This window comes from Lipophrys pholis, assembly GCF_963383615.2.
Source record: "Lipophrys pholis genome assembly, chromosome: 21".
NCBI lineage: Eukaryota > Metazoa > Chordata > Actinopteri > Blenniiformes > Blenniidae > Lipophrys > Lipophrys pholis.
The window spans coordinates 2,147,232-2,162,588 of NC_137649.1; the positions used below are offsets into that span (position 1 = coordinate 2,147,232).

The following is a 15,357-nucleotide window of genomic DNA, read 5'->3' on the forward strand; positions in this document are numbered from 1 at the left end:
GCGCTGCGGGAGTGGTTTCATCACCACAGACTCTCTGCAGGAATGGTTTCAGCACCACAGACGCTCTGCGGGAGTGGTTTCATCAACACAGGCTGTCAGAGTTGTTTTCGTTTTCTCTGTTTCTGTGTTTCCAACATGAACAACAGACGCTCTGCCAGGTCATGAGATTGATCTTGTTAGGAGAGTCTGGAGATCTAGAATCATTGGTTAAGTTTGTTTAAAGCTGTTTGACCATCTTGATTCTGTTAGATTAACACTTTACCAGCAGAAACATGTTGTAGCGTCACAGAGCTGATCGCTGCAATGCATTATGGGAGTTGGGTTGGTGGAGTTTCAAATGTCTTTATTTGGGTCATATCAGGCTTGTTAGTGTTGGTAATGGTTGAGTTGGGTTGTGCTTTTGTTGCTTAATTCTTGTAGCTAGTTGATCTAGTTTGGTTTAGTTGAATATTTGGAACCAAGAGTAAATAATCGTGTGTGTCATTTGGTCCTACTATGGTGTTCCTGTTTAGTGTGACAAAATAAAAGCCTCAGCTGGTTGCAGTTGGTATGAATGGAAAAGCCGTTTAATTTGTAATACACAGTCCTAGATGTCGATGGTGATGACCTTGCCTACCCTATGATGACCTTGCCTACCCTATGATGACCTTGCCTACCCTATGATGACCCTGCCTACCCTATGATGACCCTGCCTACTCTATGATGACCTTGCCTACTCTATGATGACCTTGCCTACCCTATGACGACCCTGCCTACCCTATGATGACCCTGCCTACCCTATGATGACCCTGCCTACTCTATCATGATGCTCACAGCACCTTATTGAGGTGAGTGGATGGTGGGATGGACAGTATGGCTCTCAATGAATGCCGCCTCCATTAGTCTGTATGTGTGTGTGTGTGTGTGTGCGTGCGTGCGTGCGTGCGTGCGTGCGAGCGAGCGAGCGAGCGAGTGATTAAAAATGTAAAGCGCTTTGGGACTGCTCATGCAGTTGAAAGGCGCTCTCTAAGTGATTTCTATTTACTACAGGTGACTGATGATGAGAAGTTGATTTAAAGTCTATTAGATACATTTACTATGAGTTGATCAAAAGGAATAGTGACAATACATACATAATCCATACAGAAGGAAACTTTAAAGAAATAAATATGTGGCTAGACATAAGAATAAAAACCAGGAAGTAAACGGGTGTGTGTAGGAAGCTTCAGAACCGGCTGTTTGTGGTAGCAATGGTAACGCAGTGTTGACTTTGTGAAATCCTGTACGGGTCTACAGAAATCTCAAACCCCTCACAATAACACACCAAAGAAATTATCTGAGAGTGCACAAAGATGTACACAGACGTTCATTTTTGTTCTGATTGAGTAAATGAGTTTCTAAAGTGCAAACAATGCTCTGTGCAGTTTTCCAACACTACGACCAGTGAAACCAGTAAGAAGAGTGAGCCCAGTGGTGGAGTCCAGCAAGACAAACAAGACAAGAAAACCCACATGTGAACAGTAAATATATGTTATAAATGCTCAGGCTCGTTTTAATCTACGAGTTATTGCACACAAGTATTGTTCAAGGAGAACAGAGTGTTTATTGCACAGTTCTAGTGAGGATGATGATGAAGAGTAGTGCCAGGGACAGTGCTGATTGTACAGTCCGACATTGTGAGTGACGCAGCCTGTCACTGACGGAGCTCTGCTGTGGTTATTGTGTCCTGCATGAGGTGGGAGTCAATGTCAGTGGTTACAGGTACATGAACTATTGTTTTCCATGATGAAGCTGTGATACACAATCCTCTGCCTCGAGGTAAAATCTACATTATTGTGAAATTATGTGACAATGAGAACACATTATGGAGCAAATAGTCTTACTTCTTTGATTTAAATCAAAGAAACAGAACCTGATTATAGTTATAGTCGTCACTGGATGTATTATCTTGGGGTATTATATAATGGAATAAGCATTAGCAGGTTGAAATGTGATCACAATGCTCTTATTTGTAGAGTTTATTCCCCACACTGCTCTACTTTTTCTACTTTATAAAGAACGATCCTCATATTTATGGTTTTGTAACAGCTGCTGACAATCATAGAAACTTTAACTCTTAATATATATATATATATATATGTGTGTGTGTGTGTGTGTGTGTGTGTGTGTGTGTGTGTGTGTGTGTGTGTGTGTGTGTGCGTATGCAACATTTGCACTCACGCCAGTATAAAAAAAAAAAGCTTGATTTTATCACAATACAGTGTATTTTTCTGGCAGAGCCTAAATTTAAGCAAATGTTTTGTTAAATAAGCAAAACTTTTGGTTCAACAACACAAATTAAGATTGAATAAGTAAAAGAACAAAGACACGGAATGACAAAAGGTTTGGCTTCACTGACATTCTGCGATAACACAGGGACGCTTCTATATCTATGAGGCAGGTGTGAGTCATGAATGTAATTTTTCAGCAGCTTCACAAAGCGAGTGGCGAGCGGCGGGCGGAGGGCGGCGGGCGGAGGGCGGAGGGTGGAGGATCGTCCTCAAAACGCTCCGCCGCACAAAACAACCTTTAAATATTACAGGGTCGACAAAGTTTTAATAAGAGAGCGAGGCAGTGGCCTCGGCTTGATTTGTGGCTTTTGGTGTACATTTGCGTTGTTTACACATGCCAGCAGTCTTAATTTGGTGATATTTCAGGGCGGACCTGTCACTTCATTTCAGAATAAGCCTATAAAGCTGCGGAGGTGCTGACACATGAGAAGAGATACGAGCGCCGGGATTAATCATGTGCCACAGAATGTGTATAAGGAGGGACGTGGCTCAGCTAAGCTGGTGGGACGGTGGCGCGGGGGGGGGGGGGGGGGGGGGGGGGGGGTTAGAGTGGATTTACTGCCCTGCCTACCTACACGTGACTCCGCCTCCACCCGTCTGAGGTGGCTGCTCCACTCACACCGAGCTCCAGGAGAGGAAGCACGAGGTGGAAGGAGAAACATCCAGACTGAGGGGCTCCAGGTGAGCAGGTCAGTCCACCTGCTTCATCCAAACCAGCGTGGTGGAGAGCTGGAGCCCCACCAGCCCAACAACCAGCTTATACAACCAGTCGTCACACGTACGTCTTTACATCGCTTTAGGAAGCAGAACCAAACCTCTGATGACACCAGGCTGGCAGAGACACTCTCAATGGCTCCTGAGGGTTGAGCCACAGGAAGTGCAGAACTTCAAATATTTAGCAAATTTATGTCCTCAAACAATGTTTTACAGAAGAATATTGAATATCAACTCAAAGTGTTTTTGTTGCAGTAAATGAGCCTCGAGTTACTAACTACATATATTTCAACAATACGTGTGAAGTTTAGCTAAAAGTTCATAACATCTACTCGTATTTTCTACTGCGGCTTGATAAAAGAATCATTTCTTAACAAAGCTTAAAGAGACAAGTTAGGTGGCATCAATGTGCAACTTTTTTATTTCGAGTTGAGTTTCAAAATAAAGGAAATGTTTCAACTTAAAGGGGACATATCATGCTAAATCCACTTTTTTAGCCCTTAAATGCATTTTGTTGTATATTTAGAGTGTTTAGAAGTACAGAAAAGTTCAAAGTAGTCTCTTCAGGTGCTCCGTTGATATCTTTATATTCTGTTTTGGTCATATTTTGCGATCGGTTTCGATTTTTCTATTCTCTATTACGTTTTTTGAACAATGACGTCACAGTATTCTCAGCGGAACTGCCAAATTAGGACATCGACATTTCGAGCAATCCGCCATTTTTGTTTCTCGCTGCAATTTTGTAGTCCAACCGAAGTTACGAGAGGATAAGTGGAAATGTTCGGTTGTTGGATGTAGTCACCCACAAGCTTCGTTACACCGTCTCCCAGCATCAGAACCTTTTCGAAGTGCCTGGTTGAGTTTTATTTTTCACAGAAATGTACCCACATCTGTGGGTAAGGTCATTTTTGTGTGCGCGAATCACTTTAAGGACGACTGCTTCAGCAACCTCCGCCAGTATAAAGAAGGATTTGCCGAAAGACTTGGTCTGATTGAGCGGTCAGTTCCTTCTATCTATGGAGACGACGAACAGAGCACTTCGGTAAGCTGTATATAACGCTAAAAAGTGTGATGATAAGACGTCCCTGTCATTGTTTTGTTAGCATTAGCAGTTGCACCGTCTTCATATGTTAGCGCTGTGTGCTCGTTTTAGATTAGAATGTAACTTCTGTGTTAAATAGTCGTTGTAATACAGGCAGTATTGTAGTAGTGGGCATGGATGGAGAAGTTAGTGTAAATATAGTAACACACCATTGCGTTACATCCATATGAAGACGTTGTTCTGCAGGTGCATCATGGTCATTTTCATCTGGCTCCGCCGGGTCCGACTCTGGCTCCAACATGTATGGCTGGATGGACAAATCTTCCGTTGTTGACATTTTGTAAATAATGTGTGAATATAAAGTTTCTGCGCCGCTAGATAATTGTATCTGTTCTATCAAACTACAAAGATGGCCGAACAGGGTGGAGTTGAACCGAGTGTCACCTCTGCAACCTGGAGAGGAGGCGGGGTATGAAGAGACCGCCCCAAAACGAGTTGCTCTCAGAAGCACATCAGAAAAGGGGTAGAAAAGGGGCCTGTGGAGCTCTAATAATGAGGAATTCAGACCCAAGCATTGCAGTTTCGCATTGTATAGACCACAACTGTATGATTTATATGTAAAAAGGAAGGATTTAAAAGCATGATATGTCTCCTTTAAAATAGGGATGGGAATCGCAAACCGGTTCTGACCTAGAACCGGTTCCAATTGATCAATTCCATCAGGATCGTACACCTTAAATGTGTTTGATTCTTCTTAACGATTCATTTCCAGCACGACGTGAAGTCGGGTTGTGGTACGTTGCATGATGTCACTCTGCGACGCAGAACCTCCTTCAACCAGGAGAACACATGGAGGAAGAAGATCTAAAGTGGGAGACGATAAATGACTAAATAATACGATACGTTAATACATGTTCCTCTCACCACGTCCTGAATCCACAGCCTCTCGCCTCACAGCCACAAGGTCCAGTTAAAAAAAAAAGGTCTCGGTGCAAATCCCATCAGGAGCCTTTCTGTGTGGAGATTTCATGTTCTCTCTCCCTGTGTGCTGGTTCTCCTCCGGTACTCTGATAGTCAAAGCAACCTGCACCATGGCTCCCTGAGCTACACCCCCGGCCTCCATCACTTCCTGAGCTACACCACCAGCCTCCATCACTTCCTGAGCACCACCCCCGGCCTCCATCATTTCCTGAGCACCACCCCCGGCCTCCATCATTTCCTGAGCTACACCCCCAGCCTCCATCGCCTCCTCCTGAGCTCCACCCCCGGCCTCCATCACCTCCTCCTCAGCTCCACCCCCTGCCTCCATCATCTCCTGAGCTACACCCTCGGCCTCCATCACCTCCCCAGAGCGCTGCGTGGCTGCTGAAGACGTCCGTTTGGTGAAGAAATGTCCTGTCGGAGGACTAATGAGGGACTTTTAATAAATCTGTCAATCTGTCCCGTGTAGTGAATGTCTGCTCCAACCAGCCGACAGCGTAGACATATGCTAGTAGATCTCCACTATATATGTGAGCCTCTAGTTTTCACACCATATAATAAATGATCTACTAGAGTATGTCTACTGTGTAGACATACACAATCTAGTACAGGTCTACTACTGTATGTCTATGTATTAGATCATTGTGTGTTGAAAATCCCTTCACAAAAAGCACCAACACAATATGAAAACAGCATTCCCTGCACACCGAGAGAACGAGTTCCTCCTTCCTTATTCCTCTCCAGACTCCGACCTCCCAGAGAGGGTTAACTTGTCAACAGCGTGAAATTCAAAAACGTGTAAATTCCAGGGGGAATCCAATGAAGGCAAATACACATGTGACTGTTCTTTTTTAAGGGAAAAATTATAATTCAAGTTTCATGTTTGGAAAAATTGGTAAGAGAACCGATAAAGAATCGAACCGTTAAATAGAATCGAAAATGGAATCGGAATTGAAAAAAATCATATCAATTCCCATCCTTAACTCAAAAGTGTAAAACTTAATTTACAGCACAAATGCAGTTGAGCCATGTTTCTTTAATCTGGTGTCTCTTCGTACTCTAACAGACCTTCACATTCACATTGTCATGGGGGCTGAGGCACAGACATATTTGTCAGTGGTCTTTTTTGTGGCTGTGAGCAAGGTAATCATTTGTTTTGAAAGCATTTTCTTAAAAACACAAAAAGTATCTGAACAGTTGAACCTGCAGTTTCTGACCCTGGTGGCGCCCCCTGTAGGCTGAACGGCCCTGAGCGTCACTGATAGACGTGGGAACGGTTTGACACTCGTCACAGCCTCATATAAGGTACCAGCAGGCAGGGTGCTGGCAGATCAAATCAAGCCAAAGGTTTTTCCACATGAATCTGATATGAAAGCAGCACAGTTTGAAACTGTAGTGGTAAATCACAACCATCTATCAGTATGAAGTCCTGCCAAGGTTTGACATGGACGCAATACCATATATCTGAATGCAAATGGAGAGTGTGTGTGATTTTGCACGTCTGTCAGACTCAACCTTCAGCTAGTAAATCAGCTTCTACGTGTTTGTGGGTAACACAGTAGAACCTCAGGTGAGGAGACTGACGGCAGCAGACGTTCTGTACTGAGCAGACGAGTCGGCAGGTTTTAACTGTTAACATACCTTAATGAGCGACAACCTGCCCAACAGGACAACGGACAGGTTTTACCGAAAACTATCAATCCAAGCGTGAACTGAAACGACCAAAATACTACAAGTTTCAATGTCCGTCTTCCCGATGTCCGCCATCTTGGAAAAACAAAGACTTGAGGACATGGGCGGAGCAGCAGCCTGGTCTCATGGCTGCTTTGGAAATCGTCAGGAAACTGAATCTATTGATCACAGAGTTGTTTGGTCGGTGGAGCAACACGGTGTCAGGATGTACGACTGATCAACTTTACTCTTTGTTTCAGGTTTACTCAGAGTATTATATGTTACTGTGAAAACTGTTGTGGGCTTGTGTTCAATGTGGTCATTCTTCTATGTTACGTTATCTAGACGATGGTTCTCAATGTGGACCAGATACTCTTTTATGCATGTTTTTTTTCTTTTTTCTTTTGCAGGTTTGTGTTTTGTATGTTTCTTTCATTTGCAGGCTTACATTTGTACAATATTCTATAATTATGTAATGAGACAACATGTACTTCTTTTTCCAGATTTCCTGTTGCCGTGTTTTCAGGTGTAAATATTTGTATCAAAGTATGTTTACCTTTATTATGTAATATTGTATTTATGTATTAGTATGTATTAGTATGTATTAGTATGTAATATTATTATCATTATTATTATTATTATTATTATTATTATTATTATTATTATTATTACTATTATTATTATTATTATTATTATTATTATTATTATAAAAATATTTATTTAGTTAAATTTTGTTTACAACTAAACACATTTGGTGTTTGGTTCATTCAATATGAACTTCTCATACAGTTTGTCCTCATGACCTCTGAAGACTGGACTTCTGTCTAAAGACATTTGCCTTTGGATTTTACGGTGTCCCTACGTGACAAGTTTTACTGTAATAATAATAATAATAATAATAATATTAGTCCTCACTTCTGGATCGTGTGCAGCTACGTGGGACTCTGCATTCTGTTGATCACCCAGAGCATCACACAGTCAATGTATTCAACGTTCAGATAGACTTTTACTTCTTGAGGAGAGTAGTTTGTTCACACATCAGCACGTAGAAGCACTTTGACACAGATCAGTACGTACCCTCTATTCCTCATGACTGCCAGAGGTGTAGTTTGGCACCTGGATCGCTCTTTATGCACACATGCAGAACCAACATCTGCAACACAAGAAGAAAGATTCACCGTCATAAAACAGGCTTTCACTCATTTCAGCGCAGTGCAGTGGATATAAAAATACTCCTATTTTTACTGTACTATTTTAATAGTAAAAGTAGTACTTCTTCCTCCTCCCAAGATGGGCATGTGTGGGCGGAGTCAGTCTGATTTTCTAGATTAACCAGCCTGAGCAGCTCTATCTAGACAGTAAAATGATTTTCTAGATTAACCAGCCTGAGCAGCTCTATCTAGACAGTATCGTGATTTTCTAGATTGAACCAATAAACTTTGAATAAAAGGTTTTTGGAGCAACGAGATCATGTGAAAGAGTTGAAAAGCTGGAGAATATGACCCAAAATAAATCATATGCTAAGAGCGGCATAGAGTCGTGTCTTCCACCGCAGGGCAACACTTCTAACTGATTCATCCACCTGAAAAAACACCAATATGAAGAAGGCATGAAGGCCAACGCTCACGTATCTGTAGTATGTTCTTGTTTCTTTTCTGTACAGGCTTACGGTTTTCATTTGTTTGCACTTCATGATTGCACTCTGAAATGGCCCATTTATTTTTCATAAGCACTTATTCTTGTGTAAATCTTATTTCATTATTTATGATTAATTTATCATTTCAAGTTTAATTTTCAACTGAAAAATATTTTCACATGTTTGTGCAAAACAGAAAGTGCAATGAAGATGTTTTCCTGAACATAATGATTAATCATGATTAATAGCTGTGATATTCAATATTGATCAAAATAATTGTGATTAACATTTTGGCCTTAATCGTGCAGCCCTACCTCGTTTGGACTGACCAATCATTATTAGGAGAGGGTCTGAGCTTGTTTTTTTCCCCTCAGTTTATGCTCACAGGCGGGTCTACAGCGGCACCACAGGAGGTTAATAAAGCTTTGGCCTGAGGCCCCTGAGAGGTCTCGGGCCCCTGGGGAACTGCCCCGTTGCCCATATGGTCAATCCAGCTGTGCAGGGAGAAGAAGACCAGTGATGGGGTCTCTCTCACACACACACACACACACACACACACACACACACACACACACACACACACACACACACACGCTCCTGTTGGACAACATGCTGCCAATCACCAGCTCGCCTCCACATCGCGGTGGCGGCGGCGTGCTCGCCAAGCCGTGCAGAACAAATAGTCATTTAATTTATGCAAATATGCACAACACTGGATTCGTTTTAATTATTTAAATGAGGCAGCTCTGTGTGCAACAGATTGTTCTGCTGGTGAGTCGACGGCGTCTTACACCTCCTGTTTAATTAATAACAGCGGCGGCGTACTCGGATGAAACAGAGGAGAAGAGGGACGGAGCAGGATTCCCCTGGCCTGCAACACAACACCAGTCAAAGGAGATAACATGTTTTCTCACACTGTCTGATGGCGGCTTGATAACTGGGTCTGCCTCCCCCGTCTGAAACACCCCGTGTTCCACTTTAATTAAAAGTCACGCACAGTGAGACTCTAACTTGTTGGCTAATAACAGTTTGTAGGCCTGAAGGCGTCGCATGCCGCTCCATGGGAACGAAACACGAAACCTGAGACTGGTTCCACAGCTGTGAAAAGAACTAAATTATCTTTACCTTATCTTAACATGAAAATCATATGTATAATACAAGTCTGCTTTGTGATTTTATTTCACTTACAGCAACTCTATAGTTTTGTTCATTTCTGTCATCTGGATGAAAGGCGATGTTCAAACTGCAGGCAAATCCAACCGAATTCCAATTTTCTATTCACAAGTAACCCAAATAGAACCTGATGTTGATGTGACAGTGTGAACGGTGCAGTTCAGATTTTTGCACAGCAGACTCCATCATTTGTGGTACCAAATCTGATCTGTCTCTGATGTCTTTCAACATGGCCGCCGTCTGAACGGTAAAGTCACAAGTACACTTGACGATCACGACTCTGCACAAGAGAAACGACTCCGACTAAATGTTAAAAGCTGTGCTCTCTTTTTTCTCAATCTCCTTTTTCTTTCCCTCGTCATTTTGTCTAGATTTTGTTGGCTCCTATGACACAACTACTTCAAAATGGATCTACACATGCTGACTGGGGTTGCCAGGTTGGGTGGGTCTCCACCAACTAGGGAGCCACATTCTCTCAGCCGTTTACCTGTTGTTTGCTTATTCTTTGTTACACATATAATAGTTTTGTGGTTTTAACATCATTTCTACAGAGGCTGAGATTTGGGCTGTTTTCTATTGAGGTGGGTGGTTTTACATTGTTTGGATGAGAAACAATGAGTCAGATCTGGCAACCCTGGTGCTGACCAGTGTGGCATCCAGACTTACTCCCTACGTCACACCTCCTTCTGCACATTTGCGTCATTTTGGGGTCAGATAATGTTCACACTTCAGTCTGATGTAGGTCGTAATTAAAATGAACGATCATGTAAAGAAATTGGAATTGAGCATCAAGACCAGGGGTCTCATTCATAAAGGCTGCAAAAGCACAAAACAGGTCCTGGAAGATGCGTACGCCACTTCCCACACAACGTTTGTGAGCTAAGAAAATAAACTTTGTGGGAGAATGTTCGTTCCGGTCTGTAAACTTTGAACCTTGAGCAGCACATTTTGGAGCCGGGGAACCTGGTGGTGCTGATTGTGAGGTGGAGAACTGAAGCCACATTCATCTCATAACGTTTAAAATCTTCAAATATCAGACTTACACGATGCCAATCTCACCCATGATGTCACTCTCTCCATGATGTCACTGTCCCCCATGATATCACTGTCCCCCATGATGTCACTCTCCCCCATGATGTCACTGTCCCCCATGATGTCACTGTCCCCCATGATGTCACTGTCCTCCATGATGTCACTCTCCTCCATGATATGACTCTCCCCCATGATGTCACTGTCCCCCATGATGTCACTCTCCCCCATGATGTCACTGTCCCCATGATGTCACTCTCCCCCATGATGTCACTGTCCCCATGATGTCACTCTCCCCATGATGTCACTTCCCTCCATGTTGTCACTGTCCCCATGATGTCACTCTCCTCCATAATGTCACTGCCCCCCCATGATGTCATTCTCCTCCATGATGTCACTGTCCTCCATGATGTCACTCATCCTCATGATGTCAGTCACCTATTTGATGTCACTCTCCCCCATGATGTCACTCTCCCCATGATGTCACTCTCCTCCATGATGTCACTCTCCCCATGATGTCATTCTCCTCCATGATGTCACTCGCACCCATGATGTCACTCTCTCCATGATGTCACTGTCCCCATGATGTCACTCTCCCCCATGATGTCACTCTCCTCCATGATGTCACTCTCCCCCATGATGTCATTGTCCCCATGATGTCACTGTCCCGTTTGCTGTCACTCTCCTCCATGATGTCACTCTCCCCCATGATGTCACTCTCCTTCATGATGTCACTGTTCCCCATGATGTCACTCTCCTTCATGATGCCACTGTGCCCCATGATGTCACTCTCCCCATGATGTCACTCTTCTCTGTCCTCCAGATCAGACTCTTCTCCTCCACCTCTACAGTCACTGATCTCTCTCAGACTCTCACACTATTTCCAGCAGTGACGACGAGCTGCTGATCACTTATGTTTTCTTTTATTAGTGATTCCCCTACTGTGACACCAGATAATATCATTCTCCTGACCTCCACCTCCTCCATCACTATTTCTCTTTCCGTAAAAATCCTTTACTTCTTCTTTTCTGTCAGGATTTAACGTCAAATGCTGGCGATCAACAGGCTGATTGAGACGCAAAAATATTGATGAGCAACTTTGCATTGACCATTTATGGTAAAACGTGGGCGTGTTGAGGGCGGGGCCTGAACTGTCTACAGTACCTTCCAGGTGGACTGAATCTATAAAAGGAAAGTGCATGCAGATGTACATACGCACGATTTTATTGATACGAATTTCTTTTGGCACACAAACATTTTTAGTAGGAATACTACGCAAGGTTTTATAAATGAAGCCCCTGCAGTGTGAATGGAGCTTTAGAAACATTTTTACTTCTTTGTGCAACGCAAATTGTATGACAAAATGGATGAAGAGCAGGTATCTAAGATCACCTCACTTTTTCAGACCTGGTTCCTGGAAAGAAAACTGGTCTGATTTTGGGACCCATATTGGTGCTTTTCCACTAATTCCTCCTCAGCCATACTCGACTTGACTCTACTTGCTATTGATGCTTTTCCACTACGTGTCAGTCCTACTACCAGGTACTTTCATGTTCCCTGTGCAGCCGAGGTTCTGAGTGAGCTAAGGCGAGTAGAAAATGTGACGTCTGCAGATGGCAGGCTGCTAATTCGCTGGTGCGTCACGACACAGATGAGTCAAAAGGTGGCTCATTCACCCTGCCATTTATTACTGAGCTGCAGTGTTATGGATTAACTGGTTTCCCTGTTAACTGGTTTTCCTGTAACTGGTGACCGGCTTCCTCCCACATCCCCTTTTCACACAGTAGACCTTAAGAACCACACTAAAATCCATAGTTTCCATTAAAGTTTAAAGTATCATACCGTTTGTTTATCTTATTTTAACATCAGCTGCTGCAAACAGCTGGTGGCAGAAGTCACTAGTTAACAGGGGCACCAGTGAAACTGAAACACTGGACAGTGAAGAATAATCGTAACGAGCCACATTTTGTAATATTATTAATAAATATATATATAAATTGTACTATTCAATTGATTATTTCAGATGAAATCCAATGCACGTTTACTCCACAATCATATCAGGGATGATTACTGCACGGGAAAAGCTCCAATGACTCCGCCCACGCCATGGTCGTACTGTATTGTAATGGAAAACGACCAAGTCTGAGTAGAGTAGAGGTGAGGCGAGTAGGAGTTTGTGGAAAAGGGTCTTTGACTCTCGAGGGTGGCGAGTGCATCTCAGCACACAGTGGTCGCCCAGCTACCGGCTGCTGAGATGAACCCACCTGCTCCATCACCTGGCCCATTGTTTACCTCGTACTCACCAAAACTTCACCCATCACTCATTATGAGCTTGGGACATTCTCTCTTTCTGACGCTTAAGTCACTTGCCATGCGGAACAACAGGGGCTCAAACTCAGACGTGAGGTACCTCCAATTTTTATCCCTCGTTATATTCTCTTAAACTTACGAAAGGGTATAAAAATGAGTGGGGGAGCTGGACCCAGTAAGAAGACAAAAACGCATCACTTTCATACGGACTGGGAGCAGAACCTTTTTTTTCAAGATGACATTTTCGAAGAGCGTCTGCCTCATCTGCCAAACTACCATCGCAAACCCAGAGAAGGGAAATGTGGAGCGGCATTTTCGGTCTGTTCATAGAAAATACAACACCGACTTTCCACTGAAAAGCGATCTGAGAAAGAGGAAGGTGAAGGAAATATAAGGCCAGTTGTCTGGACAGCAGTCATTTTTCTCACAGGCAACTTCAAAAGCAAAAGGCCACCGAAGCATTGTTCCGGCTGAGTCACCTCATTGTTAAGAAGTCCTTCCAAGACATTCGTTGAAGCAACTGACTCATTGTTCAGAGACTTTAAAAACAAGGCAGAATATCTTTGTTCAAATCGGTCCAGCTGTCAAGAAGTACAGTTACACGGTGCAGTGAAGACATGGTCGACGATTTGACCAGCAACTTTGGAAGGACATCGCAGATTGCCAGTGTTTGTCACTTCAGTTGGACGCGTCCACAGACATGAGTGACACAGCCCAGATCTGCATTTTCATTGGTTTGGTGTTAACTGATATGACTGCTAAAGAGGAGCTGTTACCAGTACTGCTCATGAAAGAACAGACGCCAGGAGAGGACATATTTCTGTCGTTCAAAAACTTTATGGAGAAAACCCAGCTCCCAGTGTGCCAACTGGTGTCCATCACCACGGCTGGAGCAACTGCAATGGTTGACCGATTGAATAGATTTATTGCCAAGTGCAGGGAGGACGATGCTCTCCCGGACTTCCTGAAATACCACTGCATAATCCATCAACAAGCGTTATGCGCTAAAATGCTCAACATGAAGGAGATCATGGATGTGGCAACGAAGATCGCCTGTTCTCTTCACGACTGTTCTCTTCACGACTGTTCTCTTCACGCCTGTTCTCTTCAAAGACGGTTATTCCCTGCACATCTGGAGAAGGCTGACTGTGACCACGCTGAGTTGTTGCTGCACACTGCCGTGAGGTGGCTCAGTCCAGGGAAATTCCTTCAAACATTTTGAGAGCTCTGTCCGGAGATTAAGGCGATTCTCCATGGAGCTGGACATGCAGAATACCAGCAACTAAATGACGGTCAGTGACTATTAGACTTGGCATTTTTAACCAATCTGACCAACATGTTGGACGACATCTAGAGCTGCAAGGAAAAGACAAAACTGATCAAGATGATCAGCTCAGTTAATACTTTCAAAGATCTCTCCCCAAAGCTGCAGCACCATGATTTGGTGAAGATCCAGAAGCTGGTGTCAGCTGGAGATGCCAGAGAAGGCCTGTGTGCAGCCTGACAGTGGACGCGGTGAGAGCAGATTGACAAGTGTCTGTCAGAGTTTGACAACGCTCTGGTCTTTGCTGGAGCCAGTTTCTATATTCATGTGCTTTCCTTTTCAGGAAGATGCTGAGGTTGATTCACTCGCATCACAAATTGCAAACTGTTTCACCTGAACTCTTCTGGAGTGGAAGAGGAGATTTCGACACGACAAGCTAACATTGAGCTGAAGTCCAGAGCTCATGGACACTTCTGGAATTTATTCATAGAGGAAAAGTAGCACAACATGAGGAAATGTGCCTCCTTGACTGCATTATTGGGCTCCTATTATTTATGTGAGTCATGTGAGATCATGAAGTCCACCATGACTGATGATCATTTGGGAGTGTGCTTGAGGCTGAATGTCAGCAGCTGCTGTCTGGACTACGTCCCTGACTGATTCTATTCAGTGCAAGTCATCAGAGTAAACTCAGGTAATGGCAAAAATGTACATAGTTAATTGTGTTGGGTTGTGCAATATGGGCTCACGCACTTATGCAAGGTACAGCAACATACATTGTACACAGAAATAATTCTCAATATATTTATAAATTAATATGTGTTGTGCATTTTTGCAGTAGGTAGATCTTTTTGACTTGGTCACGCATGATGAAAAGATGTGAGCACCGCTATTGTTTGACGCTGACAATTTCCTGTTCATGATAACCAAGTAATACGAGGAAAAAGTAACTGCATGTTCTCCACAACAAACGTCCCATTTGTACATTAATTAAACACAAAATCAGCGTTTTGTGAAGTTGTTTGGGTGAAAAGAATTAGAAAACAAGCAGTCCTGGGGTGTCGCAGCCCTGCATGTTCTCCACGTCTCCCTTCTTTAAAACACCTGAGTGTCCTGATGGGTCAACACCACATTCAGTACAGAGTCAGGTGAAGAGAAGCTCATTGCAAACAGCCATTTTGAAGCAGGGAGACGTGAAAAACATGCAGGGCTGCACCTCCAGGATCTG

General features: G+C 43.4%; 1 protein-coding gene across 1 annotated transcript in view; it reads right to left on the minus strand.

Moving 5' to 3' along the window:
* LOC308126691 (heparan sulfate glucosamine 3-O-sulfotransferase 5) overlaps positions 1-15,357 on the minus strand; it is a 107,277-nt gene that overhangs the window by 42,565 nt on the left and 49,355 nt on the right. The window contains exon 2 of the mRNA XM_080491248.1: positions 7,795-7,870. The gene's annotated coding sequence lies outside the window, so the exon portion shown is untranslated. The remainder of the gene's footprint in view (positions 1-7,794; positions 7,871-15,357) is intronic.